The 21,523-nt window shown below is 39.4% G+C and overlaps 1 pseudogene; it reads left to right on the plus strand.

Annotated features, from left to right (window-relative positions):
* LOC140229638 (vitamin D3 receptor-like) overlaps window positions 1-20,605 on the plus strand; it is an 86,995-nt pseudogene extending 66,390 nt beyond the window's left edge.
* Window positions 20,606-21,523: the final 918 nt, after the last annotated feature.

A 21,523-nucleotide genomic window follows, 5' to 3' on the forward strand; every position in this document is an offset into this window, starting at 1 on the left:
GCCCATAACAAAAATAAATAATTTTTTTTTTTTTAAATCTATGTCTGGCAACTTTTTGGTGGTTTTGTGATGCAAGCACACATTCATGTACTTGTTTCCCTTGTGTTTCTGTTGTATTGTTTACATTGTATATATGACCGTGTATCACAAAATAAACACAAAGTCACCTACCTCCTTGAAAGTTGGCATTTATTATGGACAGAATGTGTTAATTGAGCATGCTTAATTTCAGCTTAATCTAATAATCCTTTCAGCGTTGTTGCTACCGTGGTTTACATCCTGTTGTTTGTCCCATTCATCGCGCAGCTAGCAAGGTTTCTAAAGATTAAGTGCTTGAATAGACCCCTAACTTCTGAACCTCTTTTCTCAGTTCACACCTTTCCAAAGTGTGTGCTTTCTTTCCAATATTTAGATGTGTTAGATGAGTCCATTTGAATTGAGTTATACATCATTTTAAAGCTTAGAATCTGCTCTTTCAATATCTGCCCTTAACTAAAAATCAATATCTGGCGACTTTTTGTTGGTTTTGTGATGCAAGGTCACATATTGTGTGTGCACACATGTTTCTCACTGATCAGAATTCAAAATCACTCTGGCAGTTGCCTGCATTATTGAATCACATTTATGTTGTCATTTGAATCGAGTGTGTGAGTGTGTGTGTGTTATTTTTTTCACAAAATTACTGTAGCTGCAGTTGTCAGCATCATTGCGTCACATCCATGTTGCCAAGAATGTCACGTCCTAGAGAATCACAAGGTATCCGCTTTCTTTACTAGAATATAAAAGGAGCTTTTCAGTCATTTGTCAATAGCAGTTAATCAGTCATTAATACATTGCTCTATACAGACCGTGGTGGAACCACAACGGACGTCATCGGAACCAGGAATAAAGAGTGATCAGGGGCCAGCCCATAGATCGTCTCCCTCATCTGTCAGCCCTACGAAAACTTCCCAGACTGTGGGGTCAGTCCCCCCAGAGGAAATGGTTCCACCTGGAGGTTTGATTATCAGTGACACTGATGCACAGACTTCGAGTAAGGGGATGCTGCCCGCCTCTGCCACCGTTCAGCTACCGTCGCTCAACGCATCCCACGGTTCCACTCCAACAATTCCGTCCGCAGTGAAGAAGTCCTCCCCCGCCCGGGAAGTCCAGGGATCAGCAGGCTCCAGGACCGCTCCCGCAGCCGGGAATTTTGCAGCCCCGCCCCCTCCAAACCCGCCCGCCACCGTCAGGCGCTGCGAGTGCGGCTGCATCATCCACAACAAGCCGGAGGAGAAGCAGACGCTGCCCACACTGCCCCAGACGGATTGCCCTCCCTCCGCCAGTGGCGCCCACGAGGCCTTGACCGCTGACAGGGAGGAGACCGAATCAACGTACGCTGCCAACGCCAACGACGCTCAGGATGCGGATGGGGAAGAAGAGCGAATCCTCCTGGCTGGAGGCGAGAAGGGCCCGACAATCGTACCCCACATCATGGAGCTGGTGGTCCTCCTCTTGAGGCACATGATCAACTTTGCCAAACAGCTACCGGGATTCCAGGGTCTGACTAGCGACGACCAGGCCACTCTCATCAGAGGTAGGACTCCCAAACACATGCGCATACATATGTGACCATGCATCGCAAAATCAACAAAATGTCGCACCACTTGATTTTACAATGTATGTATTGACTAAAAAAAGGTGAGAAAGGGGTCAGTCAAATCAATCTTGAGTTTTTCATATTTTCTTGAAGAGCCTTTCTTCTACTACATTATTCCAAAGGTTGGGATCACAAAACAAATGGGAAAGTGTGTTTTCAGCAGTTTTTCTACAACCCTTTTTTTCAAGAATAATGTGAATAGGTACATGTATGTCTTATAGCAGCCCCGTTTCATTTTTTACATGCTCTTCACTTTAACTTGAATAACTTTTGAAGGATAATGCTACTGCTTCTAAAGTTGGTATTGATCATGGACAGAGTGTGTTATTAGATAGAGCATGTTTAATTTCAGCTTTAATTTGATAATCTCTCCATTGTTGTAGCTAAGGTGGTTTACATCCTGTTTTTTGTCCCATTCATTGCACAGCTAGCATGGCTTGGTAAAGATTAAGCACTTGAATAGACCCTGTACACAAGAGCCTCTTTTCTCAGTTCACACTTTTCCAGAGTGTGTGCTTTCCTCCCAGTGTTTAGATAGGTTAGGAGAGTCCATTTGAAATGAGTTATACATTATTTTAAGGCTTAGAGTCTGCTCTTTCAGAATCTACCCTTAACTAAAAATCCATGTCTGATGACTTTTTTGTTTGTTTTGTTATGCAGGGACACATGTAAACTTCTTGTCTGCCGTATTTGCTCAAACATACAACCTTGCACAAATTGATTTTATAAATGATCAGAATATGCCACAGTGCATTGAAAGCATCCTCACGATAATTTCATCATATAACTTAATCACAGCAAGGGTTGCAGTTTTCTCTACAATTTTGCTACACTGTGTTTCTAGCATAAATTCTTCTTTAAAAAAGTTGCATGGTTGAAGAGGTACAGAATATTTTCCAAAAGTGCTCATGTGTCGTGGTCTCAGAATGATGTGCAACTCTCCCGTTTTCGACGGGAGATCTCCCGCCGAAAGCCCATTTTTGCAAAATCTCCCGTTCTCCCGCTTGAGATTTGATTTCTCCCGCCCTGGCTCTGTGTCTCCCAGTGGAAAGCATTTCTTACTTATTGCTATTGTATGTTTAGCACCAGAGAACATCTAGAACCCTAGGAACTTCGCACACATCTTGCATGGAGTCTCCCGTTTGCAAGGGGTTTCGGGCGGGAGAATCTCCAGATCAGAAGGTGCTTGGGGTTGGAGTCTCTGGATGTGGCACACAGTGGGCGTTCACTGTGTGGTACACAAAGAATTAACCTATTAAATCCTTGGGTAAATTTCACTTCAGAAACTGTAATCTTGCCATATCTGAAATAATGGCAACTTTGCATTGAATGCACATCTGGTATTGGAGGAAGGTTGGATGAAAGTGGTTCAATTTAAAGGTATTCAATGCTACACTGTACAACATGTTTATGAATGGTGTCTAACTCTTCAAATTTTCTTTTGTCTTCATAATGCTGTTTTGTAGCACTTATTGTTCACTGTTCAAAAGGGAAGGGGGATTAAAGGGAGGGGGGTGTGTGCTAAGTGATTTCCACCAACAGCTGAGTGAAACCATTTTTGACAAGCTTACAAATTAGCAGCCATGATCTGATTCTCTGGATGCCTGTGAATGCTGACCAGAAATTTGGCCTCATTCCCCCTTCAGCCATGAATCACTTTTATTGCCTAATAGCAGATCTGCAGGTGCAGTTCATTAGCCAATAGATTTGATGGGAACAGGTGTCCCAATTTTTGCTGTCAATTAATCAGGATTACACAATCCCAGTAACCACAGTGTGTTACAGATGGTCTGAGTATGGGGGATTATTACAATTTGAATGTTGGCCAGAAAATGGGAGTCGATCCCCTCTTATTCATGCAGAGCTCACCTTCTAATGAGTGGCACACCTGCAAGTGTGCTTCGCCAGGCGATTAGGGCAGATGTCATGATTTTTGCTGTCAGTAAATTGGGATTATACAAATCTAGTCATCCCCAGAGTGTTACACTTGCCTGAGTATGGGATTATCCAGCCCTTTTTGACCCGTGACCGAATTTTTGAGCCCCCTTTCATCCATGCAGCACTCGGCTCCTTACTAAATCTCAGATCTTTGTGCTTCATATAATATCCAATTGATCTGATTGGTTGCATACTTGTATGTCCAAATTTTTGCAGTCATTAACTTGGGATTACACAATTCTAGTAATCCCCAGTGTGTCACATGGGTTTGAGTATGGGATTATCCCATTTACTATGAATGCATGTTGATCAGAAATTTGGAGTCCCCTTTCATCCATGAAAAGCTCACCTCCAAAATGGCACATCTTTTAAAGTGTGCTTCATTAATTGCTTCATTAATTGATCTGATTGGGACAGACACCTTGATTTCTGCTGTTTATTTGAATTGGGATTCGCACAGTCCTAGTAATCGATCCCCAATATGTTACTATGTTAAATTATCCTATGTGTGGGATAATTCTGTAGATTCTTTTTTGTTCCTCTCGCACTTCTTTTGTTTGTTTGTTGTTGTTTTTACATAGGATGGGGCAGATTACTGATATTGTTGAGTTCCTAAACATTGGTAGGAAACAGCTACAAATTGTATTTTACAGTTGTGCATGATGGACAAACACCTGTCGCTTTACTCTTTATTCTGAGAGAATCATGGCAATTTACAGGGACACTGCTAATTCTTTTTCTTTCTTTCTTTTTTTCAAGAAAGAAAAAAAAAAACTTAATTTATCCCAGTATGCCCATTCTTTCTGAACATCTTTTGATAATGAAGTAGAACCCCCCCCCCCCCCCCCATCCTTTTGGTATGATTAGCTACGCTCTACCCATAAGCTTAAAGGGACTGTACAGTACTGGTTGAGGTGGAGATTCATGTTTTGAACATTCCTAAGTGAGATAATGAGAAACCTCTTATGAAATATGAAAGAGCATGTCATTTTAAGAAGGATTCAACATTCATTTGATGAAAATTGGTTTTCAAATGGCTGAGATATCCAAAAAAGTGATAATAATAAAAGGCGACAGGCCACACCTTTTATTAGGATATCTTTGTTTCACCTTGTTTTTGGATATCTCGGCCATTTCAAAATCGATTTTCATCAAATAAACTTTCGATACCCCTTAGAATTGCATGCTCTTTGACATCTCATAGTAAGAGTGGTTTCTGAATATCTCACAAAACGTTAAAAGAGTAAATCCTCGCCTCGACCAGAACTGTACACACCCTTTAAACTCAGGAGCCGTTATGTGTGGACAAGTTTTTTATCTTCTGTGGACTACTAGTCAGAAATTACACTGACTTGTCACATAGTTTAGTTACCAGTAGCAGTGAACAGGGTTCAAATGGATACTTCTAGCCAAGTTTTATGCAACCTCGTATGAGGCAGTGCTAGCTTTTCACGTACGGTACATATGTAATTCAGGTCCGATGGCCACCTGTGTGTGTGAACTTTTCTGCAGGTAGTTGAACTGTAGCTTGCCACCTGTTTCATAAGCATTTTGTTAATCTCCCCTAAAAATGCTGAACTTTTTGACAGAGATATGGGCAACTGACTCGGGCACCACAATGACACAGTCGTGCATGAATGCCAGTGTGTGTATGGTGTCATGGGGTCAGCTACATGGATAGACCTGTTCAGTTTTAAAATACTAACTTCATGTCATCCATAACTGTATGTAATTCTTATTCAGAGCTGTTGAATGTTTTAGCGGCATATTGTATGTACGTACAATGTAGTTATTCTCCATCAAAAGTAAGGAAATATCTTACAAGTTGAAAAATAATCATGACTACTGAAATCTGATTTCTTCATGAATACTGCAGTGTACATGAATACTGTACACTGTATAAATCCAATTTTCCAATTCTTTAACCAAAACATAATATTTACCCTCACTGTTCACTATAGGATAACTCTTCAATGCCCCATGCTTCCAAAGAAAGATGAAATGTTTTAAAGAATACTCCCCTGCAGACGCTGAAGTCCTCGGAAGTTTGAGTCGAAATCCGACACCAGCTATTCTAACATTGGCCTTCACCTCGGGATGAACATTTTGGATAGGGCTTCCCGTCGAAAAAAGAGCAGCTGCAAAGTTTACTGTATTGAACTTTTTATATTGACCCTTCATTTTAACACACACACACACACACACACACACACACACACACACACACAAATGAACTCTCATCTGACATGATTGCTACTCCGGAGTTCATGGTACGAACTGGTTTTCAAAAATCCAATCGCATTTAAGTGCAATTCAAGCCCACAGAGAATCTTTATTCTGAGTTAATCTTTGTGTCCCCAGTCAGTTTATTGATTGAACATAATACTGTATACGCTATAATTTTTGCGTTCATAAATTTTCGCGAATTGCCGATGTCACACATTTTCGCGAGTGGTTAAATTTGCGATTGGGGGACCAGAGAAAATATGAAGTGGCAAAGAAAGTGTGAATTTTCAACTTACTAGCAACGAATGCTACCACAGCGACTGGGCTGTACGTAAACAAGCTTAGCGTTAGCCAGTATGGTCTGTTCGGTAAGCCGTAAAAGGTTTGTATCGTCAAGGCAAGGGATTCATTTTGGAAGGTAATATTTTCGCGTGTTGTTAATTTCGCGAATAGCTCCCGACTCGCGAAATTCGCGAAAATAAAACCCACGCGAAATATATAGCGTATACAGTACTCTGAAGGGTATTGGTACACTTAAACCATTACCTCTGCTGGGTTTGGAGATGATAACACACATGCACATATCATAATGCAGAAATGGATGGTAAGCTACATTACACTGAATTATCCTTCTTTCACGTAGACTGTACACAGCTGTTAAAATATTAAAGGTAGGGGATACCTTTTACAGACCTCCCAAAATGCAGCAAAACATTAAATATGAACCTCAGGGGACTTGTTTAGGCCACTGCTGAGAAATTTGGAAGTCAACAGTTATCTACAATAATTGAATAATGCACAAAATTCAACTACTCAGTAGTTCTGTGTGTCAGCCACACTTAAGCCTTTTTGTTGCAGTCTTCTGTATTTTTTTTTATCTATAAACACAAATCCAAAAGTATAAGAGCTGATGTAATAACATATAGAGTGTGTGGCAAGAATGTATATAGAAATGTTTGTAAGTTTTGATGAACTTTCTTCACAAAATATACATGATGGACACACATGCAGTGCATGGGTCTGCAAAGGTAGCCTTGTAATGTACTGGAATTTACGGTGAGCCCCGAAAAAAAATTCAATTCAAAATCTAACGGTCAATAAAAATGTACTAAATGTTACCTTCCACTTTCAATACTTTATGGGAGTTTCTAAAATGATACTCTCTTCAACATACCACTGTATTTATACAACTCTTCATTTAAGGCATGCAAATGGGATTCCCTACCTTTAAAAGTATTAGATATCTACTGGTACACATTCATGTAAAATTGTATACTTTAATATGGATCCTTTTCTACAATTCAACAGAATCTGATGCATTTTATGCCATCATGGCGTTATGTTTATACAGTAATTATTTTTTGGAACCTGTTAAAGTATTAAAGTATTAAAAGTATTAGATATCTACTGGTACACATTCATGTAAAATTGTATACTTTGATATGGATCCTTTTCTACAATTCAACAGAATCTGATGCATTTTATGCCATCATGGCGTTATGTTTATACAGTAATTATTTTTTGGAACCTGTTAAAGTATTAAAGTATTAAAAGTATTAGATATCTACTGGGTACACATTCATGTAAAATTGTATACTTTAATATGGATCCTTTTCTACAATTCAACAGAATCTGATGCATTTTATGACATCATGGCTTTATGTTTATACAGTAATTATTTTTTGGAACCTGTGTACCATTGAATATAAGAATAAAAATGTGGTACCCGTACAAAGTCAGAGAACATACGAGAAAGAAAAAGGCGCTAAGAGCTGACCTTGCTAACCTTTACTGTTTTCTAATTATTTCTTTTTGAAAATATTTTCTGTGTAATGAAGTACAGCATATGCATTTGTGTATAAGAGGGCAAAGGAAGCTTTACCATATAACGAATTCAAATGTAAGAATGATAAATAAAACAATACATTATATGGCCTTTGTGATGATGTATCACAAATAACTCATTTTAGCCTGGAAATGTGTCCATGATATTGTTCTGTAAACCTGTTGAGGATGGGCTGATTTTGCTACAACAGGCATTTCCCATATAACACTTGCCCGAGTATACACAGGACTTGTCCTCAAGGGGTTACAACAGTCCCAAGTCCCAACTATGAGGTAGCCGCTGTACTTTTTGTACTTCTGTACCCTTGCGACTTTGCACAGTGTATGTTCATCAGGGCCTGTCTACACACATGGAGTGATCCTTTGTTGTACACTCACAAAAAAGGATTCTGAAATTCCTCCACAGCAAACATTACAATGGAATCTTCTCGATTATCCTGAAAATGAGCATTTTCATCAAGTACTTAATCTGTTCCTCCCACAATTCTCCGAGAGCCTTCAATGTACTCATTGGATCAGACGAGATTCTTTTCACACATCAAAAAAACAACAGCTATGTACTACAAAAAAAGAAGAAGATAGGTTCATAATCTGCCTGTGCAAAAGCAGACAAGCAGTACATTGTATGTCCCCTTTACACGGTCAACTCCATGTGCCATTGAACAGTGCAATTTATTGATCTGACGAGAAATATGAAAAGTGCTGACAGGCTCAAAAACTCTGTTGTATAAAAGTTGTACATGTCCTTTATACCAAAGGGCGGTTTTTATAAAGCAAAATAACAGATTTTGATAGAAGCAGATCCAATCTTTGGATCAAAACCTTGAGTTCTTTTTTGTCAGCATGACACAAATGACATGAATTCAGGCCACAAATGCAGACACTTAATCTTGTCTACATTTGGGGAACCTGATATGCCAGGTTCACGTAAGAAATGGGTCACAATTCTTGATGTAATACTTCAGAGTGTTCTCAGTAGTGCTTGTGTAAACTGCATATTTCAAAGGTCTTCGAGGGTTTTCTTGTACACTTCTGTGTGCTCCCCAGGTAAAACCTGGATGAAAACGAGATAGTTAATGCAAGCAGGATAATCACCGGACGAAACAATAAAGCACAGGACTTTCAACAGCCTCATTTGATCCTTGTAAATATCAGAATCAGATACCAAAAGGAATATGCCTTTAAGAACAGGAGCAATTTTAAAATCATTGCTGACCTTAAACACTAGATTTTCAGACCAGCCACTAGGAAACTGTCTGACGATGAGATTTTTGTGGGTTTTATGATGTTGTGTGCTGTGTAACCTTCTGTGGTAGTAAACTTACATAAATTTTTTGCAGTATCATATTCACTGAGCCCTTGCTTTTTTTTTTTTTTTTTTTTTTGCAGAAAAGCAATTAATTACAGAGAATGCAACAAACATAAAAGGAGTGGTATTAACATGGTATCAGTTACACTGACTTCAAATTTCCAGCAAATATTGTTATAAAACTTTTCTGCTATATAATCAAACCCATAAAGGCTCTCTTGCCTGCAAAAAAAATGGGGAAAAAAAAGATAATAGTTGATACCAGCACAAAAAAAAAAAAAAAATTATTTCCTCTTTTTACACCAAGGACAAGGCAAGGTCAGAGTAACCATTTGGACTTAACTTTAGCTGTAGAGAAAAAAAAATCTAGGTGTGTGTGTGTGGGGGGGGGGGGGAGGAAAACCCTTCAAGCTATGAAGGTCAAATTTGGTGTGTATGATGGTCTTTAAGTGTAGTGATGCTGGGGTAAAGCATGTTTCCATTTGCTGTAAGTTTTATACTCAGTGTCAACTCTGTAATTGTACAGTAAACTAAAATTATTCTGTTTCCAATTCGACAAGTGCACAAACTTGGTATTAACGTCATTGCGCTCATGACATCACATACTATAAAGCAACACTAGGGGCAGGGGTATTACATAATCACCTTCAGTGATAATTCTAGTTGACCCTACCTGCCAAAATATCAAAAATCCTTCATAAATTCCAAAAAAAATCTCGGATCACTGCCAAAATTTAATCATCTGTTACTTGTGTCATTCTCAACCTTTCCTGTAAGTTTCATCCAAATCCGTTAACTGCTTTTTGAGTTATTTTGCACACGGACAAACTAACTAACAAACAAACAAACAAACCAACGGTAACAAAAACGTAATCTCCTCCCTTGGCGGAGGTAACAATACAGGATAGGTAGAGAAGTGTGGTGTAGCATGAGGTAGGCCTACAGGTACATGAAGTGTATGATGCATCTGGCACCATCCCGCTTTCGCAATTATGTCACTTCATTTTTAAAAAAAACAAACAAACAAACAAAACAAAACAACACAAGGACAGTAATGCAGTGTACACATTGCAGATTACAACAATCTTGGCTATGAAAAGCAAAAGGATGCCAATTTGAATAATGATTTGCTCTTGCTAATTTTAAGCCATGTCTCAGCCAAGTGCATGCAGTAGAAAAGAAATGTAGCTGTGTGCACCACACCATGGCCAAAGAACAAAAACATTCAAGTCTACCCAGTGCATGGTTTCATATCTTCTATTAAAGGAAAGATGATATTTAGGAAAAATATTCTATGACTTCCTGTCTTGCTTTATAGATTATGTTCTTTTTCCTCTATCTGGCATTCATTAATTATTATGAAGGTTTTAAAGTTATTTTTTTTAATGTGGGATATGGAGAGGAGGGCTTAAATTTGGCTGTATTCTATCTTATTTTGTTCATAACAGTACATGTATGTACAGCAGATGGTTTCTATAGGAAATGAACCAAAATTTTTGTGTGGGCAAACATATACAATATACGCAACTAAAATTGCTAGTGTAGTTATGCTCCTTAATTTTTTACATGCGAGCCAATTTCACAAGTGCTTGAAGTCAGAACTGAGAACCACAGAACAGTGATGAAATTAGATGAGAAGTAAGAATTGTGATCTTTTTCAACAGAGAAATTAGTGAGAAATTAGTGATTTCATCTGTTCGTACAGGTATATTAATATGCAGATCATCTGTGGTTATACTGGTGGCAATACTGGGCAGTTTATTTTGTAAATATCGATTGGCTCACGAAATTCAGAAAGATAAAAACACTGCATAACATAGCAATGTATTGAGTACTTCAGTTCAATTCAATTCAATTCAATTCAATTCAATTCAATTCAGTTCAATTCATTAATTTTTCAATCCAATTTTTCTTCCAACAAAACATAACTTCAGAAGGATGCAAAATAGAGGTTTTTTTTTTAATATTTGTGTTTTTGATGATATTTCCTTTGCCCCACCAAAGTACATGAAATAGTCGATGGCAAATTTATGATGGAAGTTTGAATAGGATCTTTGGTTTTCCCATTGAAGTTTCCCATTGAATGTTTGTGTAAAACAAAAGTATATGTCTTTCCTTTTCTTTCTTTGTCTTTTATCTCCTTCTGTGCTGTTGTTTCTGTTGTCTCTGAACTCAATGTATTACCACAGGGGCTCTGGTGGAATACATGATCTTGACCTCCTGCCCGCTGTACAACACGGAGACCCAGAAGTTCAACAGCGAGATTTGGCCGTCGCTGTCCATCGAGACTGACCAGGTGGAGAGCGCCGGCTTCATCAAGGTCATCGGGTCCGTCCAGGTCTTTGCGCTCAAGATGAACAAGCTCTCGCTGACCGAAGAGGAGCTGGCCCTTCTCTTCGCCATGGCGATCATGTCCCCAGGTCAGTTATTAGTTTGGTCGTCTTTTAAATCAGCTCTGAAGGTTTCTGTGGCGGTAGAACGTTGAGTGGTAGAAGGCTTAATGGTGCACCACGTATTCTTTCTTGGGTATGTATGTAGCCCTGAAAAGAGCCTACCGACTTCTGAAGTTTCAGCAAGCATGTTCTTGCTGCTGTCAAGAGGAATTTCAAGAGACATTCTCTTGAAAATGGCAAGAACATGCTTGCTGAAAAGTTGGGAGTAGGTAGGCCCTTTTCAGGGCCACATACATACCCAAGAAAGAATATGTGGTGCACTGTTGAGCCTTCTACCACCCACTGGTTTTTTTCTTTCTTTTTTTTTTGGGGGGGGGGGGGGTGGGCGGAGGGGGGATTTCCCTCCCACATTCACTGGACAGACCATACAATGTCCAATGAGCAGAGATTCATGTGTGGTCTGTATCCGTTTCTGCCAAGGAGCTTGTCCCTCTTTCCGTGACAAAACCTCGTATCTCAAAAATGCCATATGTTCAGGAAAGCAAATAAAAACATGCCAGCCAAAGTGATATATCTAATGGGATTACCTTTCCTTTGACATGCAGTGGTGGCTTCTTTCTTTTTTTGTAGGGGGGGGGGGGAAGACAGCTCTAATTTGGACAGGACATTACTTAAATTATTTCTTGATAATTCATTTTTAAAAAATAATTTTCACCAAAATTAGAGATAAAAGGTCTTGTCACCCCAGTGACGTTTTGATTCTGTAGGCACTTCTAGCTGTGTTTGTCAATTGGCAGCATGTGCCAAATATTTTGAACAGATGAGGCAGAACTTTCTGGGGAAGAGTCAGAAAAGGCCAGGCCAAAAAACTTATGACTGTTTTTTTTCAGTGGTGATCTTGATCATCGTCTAGATAGATCAAGGAATACTACATGTATACGCTGTAAAGGATCCTGTACTCGTTATGATTTAGGGGCAGTTTCTACATTCAAAGGTCCCGTCACACTAGAGCGACTTCCAACCAATGTCTTATGAATTTGGAAATTTGAGGATACGTGTGCACCCACTGCCAATACTAGAATAGTTTGTAACATGTATGACGTTCTTTGTATTCAGTAGCTATTCATAGGGATTCCCAGAGATGTACGTTGGAGATTTTGGACATGCTCAAAATAAAAAGATTGGCGCCAGCTTAGGCCTATCTCTGCAAATCCCTAATGAGTACTTAATGAATCATTAATCACAAAATTAGTATACCCTTTTCCTGTGTAATGTCTACATGTAATGTGTGCATATGTTCATCATTGGACCTCTGTTTGCATACAGAAGGTGTCTCAAGTATTAATATGCAATAATGGCAATATGTGTAATGCATACACTGTATGTTATACAAGATTTAAACTGCCCAAGCAAATTCTTTACACTGTGTTTCAGTGCTTTCCATAATGCATAACTTCAGAACTTCTCTGAACATGAAACAGACTTTCACAACACTCCCCCCCCCCCCCCCACCTTGTCTTTGTATGTCTTTAATTGTCTGCATGGGAAAGGTACAAGGGTTTGTTCAGCAGGGATCTCCTGTACGCACCAGTTGCTATGGAATGATTTCTGCTTAATATCCCACTTAATATACTGCTCTTTTCTCTTATATCGTGTGACCTTTATGTAGCTAATTGACAAATTGCCCTACATAGATATGAATAAGCACCGATTCTTAAGCTCATAGCAGTCTTGTGGTTTCAATGTTCTGGTAATTTTTTTTCATTTGAAACTATCCTGAGTACCAGTATGTATGCCAATAATTTTTAATCATAGCTACTACTTTAATACTGAATGAACTGTTTGCTAATTCATTTCGATGAAGAGCAATTTGTCAATCGCTTGCAATTTATAAAAAAAACAGCTTGATGCAAGAATCAATAAATGTGTGTGGTCTGTCACGTCCGTTCAGATCGCAGAGATCTGGAAGACACGACGACGGTGGAGGAGATTCAGCAGACGTTCGTTGACGCCCTCCAGACGCACGTACAACTCAACACTCGCAGAAGACGGGCCACTTTGCCAAGGTGAGTGAGGGCGCTCTTCACAGACATCATCTGGGATACATGTGATGGGAATGGAATCGCAAGTGAAGCTTTCATTGTACTGCGGATTGATTTGACGATTTATCGACTGGTTTGGACCAGTTTGTGCGTTTGAGCAAAATATGTGAAGTTGGCATGCTGTCAACTGAGTTGGACGTGCAAATATGGCACATACAGCTGTGAGTTAAGGCACTTTTTATAAATCTGTATTTAGCAATTTAGAGTCCCTTGAAAATTCTGCCAGAGAAACAAATGAAAAAGCATCTTGTCTTTCTTTTTACTCTAGAGTTATTGAACACTTGAACAAAAACAATGCATAATTACAACCATGATGAAAATATATACTGCACAGAACCTTAATGTAGAAACACAGATTGGACAGTATGGGTCAATTCTACCATAGGACATCTGCAGAGCTGGGGTCAAGCTTAATTATTCTTCTTTGACCTAAATGATCCCCTCGTTGGTTTTGTATTCAAAGGTTGGATAGATTCTTAAACTGATAACAGTAGTGAATTTGTACAACACAGCCAAATCTAGCATAGAAGAAGAGACCTGTGTTGACTTATTATGACTCTTTGGATAGATTTGACTGCTCATGGGTCAGTTGCTGTTCAAAAAGGCCAAATTGGTGTGGTGGCTATTCGCTTCAGGGTGTGGACAACTAAACAAAAGTGGGTGAAGGTCAAACCCTTCCAGACTATTATGTGTTGGGTGATTCACACCCACGCTAAGACTCTATAGACATTAGCAGAATTTACCAACATCATAGTGGGGGAGGTTGCTGGATTATTGGTGCCAAAGCTGCCATGGTCGACAGCAAACTTGGACACTGGATAATTATCATTGTTTGTCTGTTTGTTTGTTGCTGTTTTTTCCCAGCTTCTTCTGGAGAGTACTGTGACAATTTACAATAAGAATTCTCACTAAAGAAGAGTCACAGTTTCTACATTTATTTATGACTGATTCCCCCTCCTCCCCCCCCCCCTTCCCTGTGGCCATGTGCGAAAAATTTGCACTTAGCCCACCAGGCCAAGGGTGTATTATAATCACAGTAAGGTGCAGCACACTGTCTAGCCAATGTGCATCCAACCAGTTCAGGAGTTCAGGTTGTTGAAATGAGCATGGGTGAGCATTCTGGCTGAGTTCACATGAAAGCATTCCTATGAAACTCCTCTATGAATTCATAAACTTGCACTATATATGTTAATTGCCTAATATCACCCTTCCCCCCCCCCCCCCCAAAAAAAAAAGAAGTCAATTGTAGAGATATGTCACTACCAGTCTGAACAACAGACTTGTCTATTTGAGTTTTCAGTGAAAAATTTTGACAGAAGCAAGCTAATGCAAGAGTGAGAAAAGGAGTGTTTGTGTAAATCCTTGGATCCACCCACAAATGATTTATTATTGGACTAGTGTAGAGTAGCATACTACTGCGTTAGGAGTCACTGCAGCCGTAAAGTAGCCCCGTGTTGCATACTACTGTATAAGCTGTTATTTTCGCGAGGGTTCCCAAATTTCGCTAATCAAGGCTGGACCACGAATTTAACAACACGCGAAAATATCGCCATGTACTGTATACACTAGGCTGATAGTGCACTTATGATCGCCTCGGTGTCAAATCGCGAAAACAACATCTTGTGAAAATGCCGTGCCCACCTCATTCACGAGAATATCTTTACGCAAAAATAACGGCTTATACAGTTTAATGAAGACATGGCGTACAGTAGCATAGGGTTGAGTAGACTTGCATCCTGTGTTCTAAGCTGGATGTATACGCTGAAAAAATTGAACATGTTTAATTTTTTTTTGCATACCTCGTGTACAACTCTGCGTCGCTTGGCATATTGTTATGAATGCTGGCATAGGCCTGGTTAGAGTAGTGTAACATTTGCATAGTCGATACGCAGGTCCAACTACGCAAGCCCAATGTGAACGCTCCTTTACTGGTAGCTTGTTTCTGTCTCACTCACGAACCTCTCCTTACTTCTCTGGCAATAATTACAGGGAGAAAGTCTTGGATGAAGACTAATATGGGTAAGATTATAACCTTAAAGGAGAAAGCAGGTCAGAAGTCTTTACTTCAAATCCCTGAGAGCTGCTGGGATTATGTCTTTCCGCCTCACTGTCAGTCTAGGAATCAGGAATCAGGACATTTGTACAGAATGGATGAAGAAAAACAAACCTTTATGTAAACAAACCATGCATCACCATGAGTTCATATGAAGCAATCTGAGAATGGCAAATCAATTGATTCATAGTCAGATGGTGATATCGATATTGACATGATTTCCTCCTGCTCACACTTTCTAACAGCTCTGTATGTCTGAATATACACAGACATACATTGCAGAAAGATGGGCGTTGGATTTTATACCGTGGCTACTATTAAATCTGTTACACTCTATTGCTATAATAGTCCTCCTTTTTTTAAAAGAAGCAGAAGAAAAAGAAGAAGGAGGATGAGGAAGAGGAGGAAGAGTAGGAGGAAGAGGAGGAGGAGGAGGAGGAGGAGGAGGAGGAGGAGGAGGAAGAGGAGGAGGAGGATGAGGAGGAAGAGGAGGATGAGGATGAAGATGAAGAGGAGGAGGAGGAGGAGGAGGAGAAGGTGGAGGAAGAGGAGGAGGAGGAGAAGGAAGAGGAGGAGGAGGATGATGAGGAGGAGAAGGTGGTGGTGGAGGAGGAGGAGGAGGAAGAGGAGGAGGAGGAGGAGAAGAAAAAATGAGTAGATTGAAGTAGAAGTAGTCATAGCTGTAGTAGTGAGATGTACATATACATGTTTGCTGTTTTTTAAGCCATAGATAGTGTTTGCTGAAACTTCAGTCAATCTAATTTGCTGGTGATTGTAGGACAGATGCGGCTGTGTAACGCCCACACTCCTGCGTAAGAAGAGAATCACTGCGAATCCCACTCATTAGTCAGTGAAATCCACCAATATGCAGAGTTTACAGAGAAAGGCACACTGGCACCACTTAGCTTAGCATCCCATTATGGTTCCAATTTCTTGAGAGCAAAAAGTTAAAGGGATGCACAATTTTCCAGTTGAAGGTGACATAAATGAATCCAGTGAAATTAGAGTACAGAATAGTCAGTTTAGTTTTAATGATCTTATGTCACATAATGAAGAAAGGTAAAGAATTACTTGCAGTTGTATGTTTTCATGATGTAAGTATCAGTAACAAGCACATACATGTATTATCTGCGAATTATTGTTTGTGTTTATTAGATATGTTTGTTTTATTTTATACAGAGGTAGGAGATATGGTATTACATTGACAGTATGCTTTTTTTTTCAGATTTTATTTAATTTGCCTGATATAATCTGCAATTTCCCCACCTTTGACTGAAAATATTGTTGCTATATTTTTTCCTGCAAAGCCTTTATTTTTATATTATACATCACTGTATTTACTTTTTCTATTGTTGTCTGTGGAGGTTGAATTATGAGAATTGAAGTACTAGTTAGGCGATGATGTCATTGCTCTTATACATTTAATTCAACTTTTCCGCAATATTTGACCTCAGTCTCTCTTTGAAATGCTGTGCCTTTCTTATTTTATATCTTTCTTTTTTTTTTGTCCACCTCTGGTGAATTTTCCTCCATATTGTTTTTGTTTTTGTTTTTGTTTTATTTCCTTTTCCTCAATAGAGTCCTAAGTTTGAACATGAAGTGGTATTGCATCATTAACTCTTTATGTGCCAAGTTCGCACGTCCGGCTCAGTCGACGGCGTGCCAACTTCGCATATTCTGCTCTACAAACAGAGCCGCCAAAACCGATCGATAAATCGCTAATCCCGCGGTACAATCATAGCGTTTCTCGCGCTTTTGTTCCTCTCACATACGGCTTGCATTCTATGTGGTGATTGACTATCAAGTGGTGTTCCCAACTAGATTTGCTTTACATTCTAAGTTTCTGTCACTATTTTATGTGCAAAAGTCATGCCTTTACAGTAATGTAGGAATTGGTAATTCAAAAGAAAAAATGAAAATAGAATTGTTATACATTGTATATTGAAGCAAAGTTTGGCATTCCTCTTTAACTTTGCTTACTATTATGTCCAGCTTAACAGAAATTTGTAGAAGTTATACAGATTGGAAAAACAGAATTCTTTCTCAAAGCATGACTACCTTCGTGTCTCAGAATAACGTGGCACACAGGGGGTTTCCACCATGCCACATAAAGAGTTAAAAGGGCCCGCCCAGTTAGACTCTGCTTCCAAGGCAATATTCATCTCCACTCCTGTTTTGGGGTTGGCTGCTCGAAATGAAGGATTTTTCATGTTGCTTTCTTGTGAGCCAGGCTCAGATGATATATTTATTGTATTGTTCAATCTTGGTGGTCTTTAGCATTTTGATACGTACAGGTGTATAATATGCTACCTAGATGCTGCAAATCAGTGCCATTTTTCAGCCAATTTTGTAGAATAGGAGATATAGGAGATATTTTCTTTATAAAAAAAAAAAGAGGAAATAGCTAGAGGAGTGTGGCCTTTAATTGCATGAGTGTGTCGCCTTGGGAAATGTGTATCCCCATCCCCGTTTTGCTAATCGTAGCCATCTTGCGTAGTGGGTTGCCGTGGCGATAAGAAAGAAGGGATGCTTTCTGCTGTCCATGGAGGTTGAGAGAAATAATTTGTGGTTTGAGGTTTTACCCTGGCATCTAAACAGACGTGATTAATAGCAAGAGAGAGAGAGAGAGAGAGAGAAGAAATGTTAGGTGTCGCTGCCCCGGAGAAGCATGCCAGCCAGCTACCCCCCCCCCCCCCATCCTTGATGAGGTTAGGCCTAGATCTGACATTTGCCCGCAAGGACTTCCTACTGTCACTTAAATGCTAATGTGGTATTTACAAAACCAAACAAAATAGAAGAAAGCAGTGAGAAATGTTTGTTGATGGATGCAAGCCACTTTTCCCATGATTACCAAGCATATGATTCCCCATGCCATACACTGGGGTACTGTCGTAACCCAATGTACACTGTTGTGTAGTGCCATCTCGTGTCCATTATCATACAGTTGTGCAATGTTGTCATGGCGACCATTTTCTCATGATCTGTGCCGGCATAAATCGTTACTGTGATAATGATCCCAGTGCCAATTTTTCTTCCATGTCAACTTTTAAACAGTAAAGATTACAACAGAGCATGTTAATGAGAAAAAAGAAAATTGTTATTTGCATGCATTAGTTGTTGCACAAGCACAAACAAGAGAACATTTTTGTGCAAAATAATGCTGAAAATTATTTGTACATATTTTTGGTAACCCAGGATACAGCGCTGAAAAAAAACAACTACACCAACAAAATGGCGAATTTTCATTTGGTACCCCAGGGTACTCCAGGGTACCGAATTTTGCATCATGTGTTTCCTTTGATTGTCTTTGGCTGCGTTTATCATCTTTCCCATGTTTGAAATTTGTTTCAGTACCTACTATCAAAGCGAGTTCGCAAACACATTTGGGATCATGTGTTTTTGAGTTGGTTCACTTATCAACTCTATCATGAGTCAGTTTGGAGGCTCTGTCACTGTGCAGCTTCATTGTGCAGTTTGACTAGAGGAGTGGAGATGTGTACATGTGTACAAAACAATTTCTCATTTATCACCTCTCCAGAAACACGTTTCTGGCTCAAAAGCATTATTTTGTTATTGCACTTTTTTTTTACATTTCAGAAACCTGATTCTAACCCCATAATCAAAACAACTTTGCATTCATCAACTGCCCAAACTCCCTTACTGTTTTTTTTTAACCTTCATTCTGTGCCAGAAGTGAGTTAAACAGTTTCACAATCTAAACATTCTCTCATTCTGTCTGTCTTTCCCCTTTAATATGTGTGTGTGTGTGTGTGTAAACACGTGTATGTATAGAAAATTACCCAGTACATGCTCAGAAAATTACATACAGTATGTGGACATTCAGGTCTGACGAGTAGAAAAAAAATGGGTCAGTGTGCAGAACAGGGTCATTTTGTAACTCAAATGTTCAGTTTATCATCTCTGTCAAGGAGGTTATGTTTTTGTCTGCGTTGGTTTGTCTGTCTGTCTGCAAAATAACTCAAGAAGTTGAGAATGGCTTTGGATGAAACTTCCTGGAAGAGTTGATAATGATAAATTGAGGTACAGATGATTAAATTTTGGTAGTGATTCAGGTATCTTTTCGAAGTTTGAAGGATTTTTTTTTTAATGTTTTGGCAAACAGGGTCGATGAACTTGGGAGTTCAAGCTGCGCGTGTGTGAGGATTGCATATTAAGAAATGTCAAAGCGTGTGCTCTGCTTGAGGCGCTGCGCAGCAGGAAGCTAAGGAGGTATTCACAAGGCTTCTTTATCATTGGGAAATTGGGCAATCTTTAGCATGCTTGTATGGATGCAAACGAGCTGCTTGGCCGAGGGCTGCACTCTCTGAGTGCTTTTCTAGGGGATTCTCTGTTATTATTGTCCTGTAATGGTCTTTTGTGTGGTATTGGTATACGTATGTGTAATACAGCCACAAATCAATGAAGTCGACCAGTTTTTCTATGTTTAAATCTTCTTTGGATGACTTTTTTTTTCAATATTCAGTGACCTTTAGTTTGTACATGTATACAATTGTATCAGAGATTTATTCATCATTAGCCTGTTCAGGATGGACTGATTTTGCTACAACACTCATTTCCCATAGACACCTGCCCGAGTATACTCGGGTGAAGAATAATGTAAGCCCTAAAAGTAGATATTTTTGCGCAACTAATTTTTAGCGCTCGACCGAGTGAGAAGAGTTTTGCGTGTTTTTAATTCCATGGAAACAAAACATCAACTGCTAGAACACATGGGAAGCGAAAATATTTGCGTGCTTTTATTTTTGCGCTACCTTCTGCTTGCGCAAAATGCACAAAAAATTTAACATCGTAAGAATTTCCATTTTTACAGTATACAGTACATTGTAATTGACCTCTCTTGGGGTTAGGGTAATCTTGCCTCAGATACACTTGTACCTGCAAAGAATGTTTGGCTTATTTTTTGAGTACAACAAGAAAATATTGTTTCACTTTTGTGTCTTACTCCTGTGTTCTTAATAGATCATCATGCTGTTAACGGAGGTGAGAGACACCACGGAGGCATACATGGATGACCTCATGAGCATCCAGCTGAGCGGCAGCAAGCTCAACCCCCTTCTGGAAGAGCTCTTCAGCAGCTGAGGGCTCTCTCCATCTTTGTAGGGTGCTCTTCACCTACTGAGGGCGCTCTTTACTGAGGGACAACCTTGAGATCACTCTACATCCATGCCACCAGTGGAGGAACCACTGCAGAGGAGGAGAATATAGAAGACACCTGCAGAGATGCGATCATTTGTCGTTTTTTTTTTGTTTGTTTGTTTGTTTTTTTATTTGGGGGGGGGGGGGTCACTCTTTAATATGATTGGAGTTTGGAGATCTGCAGTCCAGGATGTAATGGTGTTTAAAAGTCAGTGTTTCTCGCTGAGTAGCAAATCGCACAAATCCACCACATTTGCATACACATTTGAATGTGTTTTTTTTTTTTTACGAGTGCACATGTGTGTGTGCCGGTAGTTCCTCTGCTGTTGACCTTTTTCTTTTGTGGACTTTTTCTATATTTTTATTAAAGAGTTTATGCAATATCTGGCACAAAAAAAAAGAAAGATAGAAATGGATCCTAGAATTTGATCGGTTCTGATTCCAGTCTTAAATGAACTTTAAAGTATGTATAGCCTCATTTTTAGATCATGTGCACAGGCCATGAGTGTCTATTTTGGGAGGTTATTTTACCCATGCCAGCAGTGGTGGAGAAGCAGCACAAGATTTGCTGACAGTGTTATGAATCTAGTGGAGATGGGCTTTATACCCCTCCTCTTAAAGGGACTGTACAGTAATGGTTGAGGTGAGGATTCAGCTTGTAACATTTTGCAAGATATTCAGAAACCACTCTATGAAATGTTATAGAGCATACAGTTCTAACGGAAACCAAAAGTTTTTTGATGAAAATTGGTTTTGAAATGACTGAGATATCAAGAAACAAGATAAAACAATGAGACCCTCAGTAAAGTCATGGCATGTCAATTTTATCAGGATCACTTTTTTATATATCTCGGCCATTTC

The sequence above is a fragment of the Diadema setosum genome, chromosome 6, assembly GCF_964275005.1.
Source record: "Diadema setosum chromosome 6, eeDiaSeto1, whole genome shotgun sequence".
NCBI lineage: Eukaryota > Metazoa > Echinodermata > Echinoidea > Diadematoida > Diadematidae > Diadema > Diadema setosum.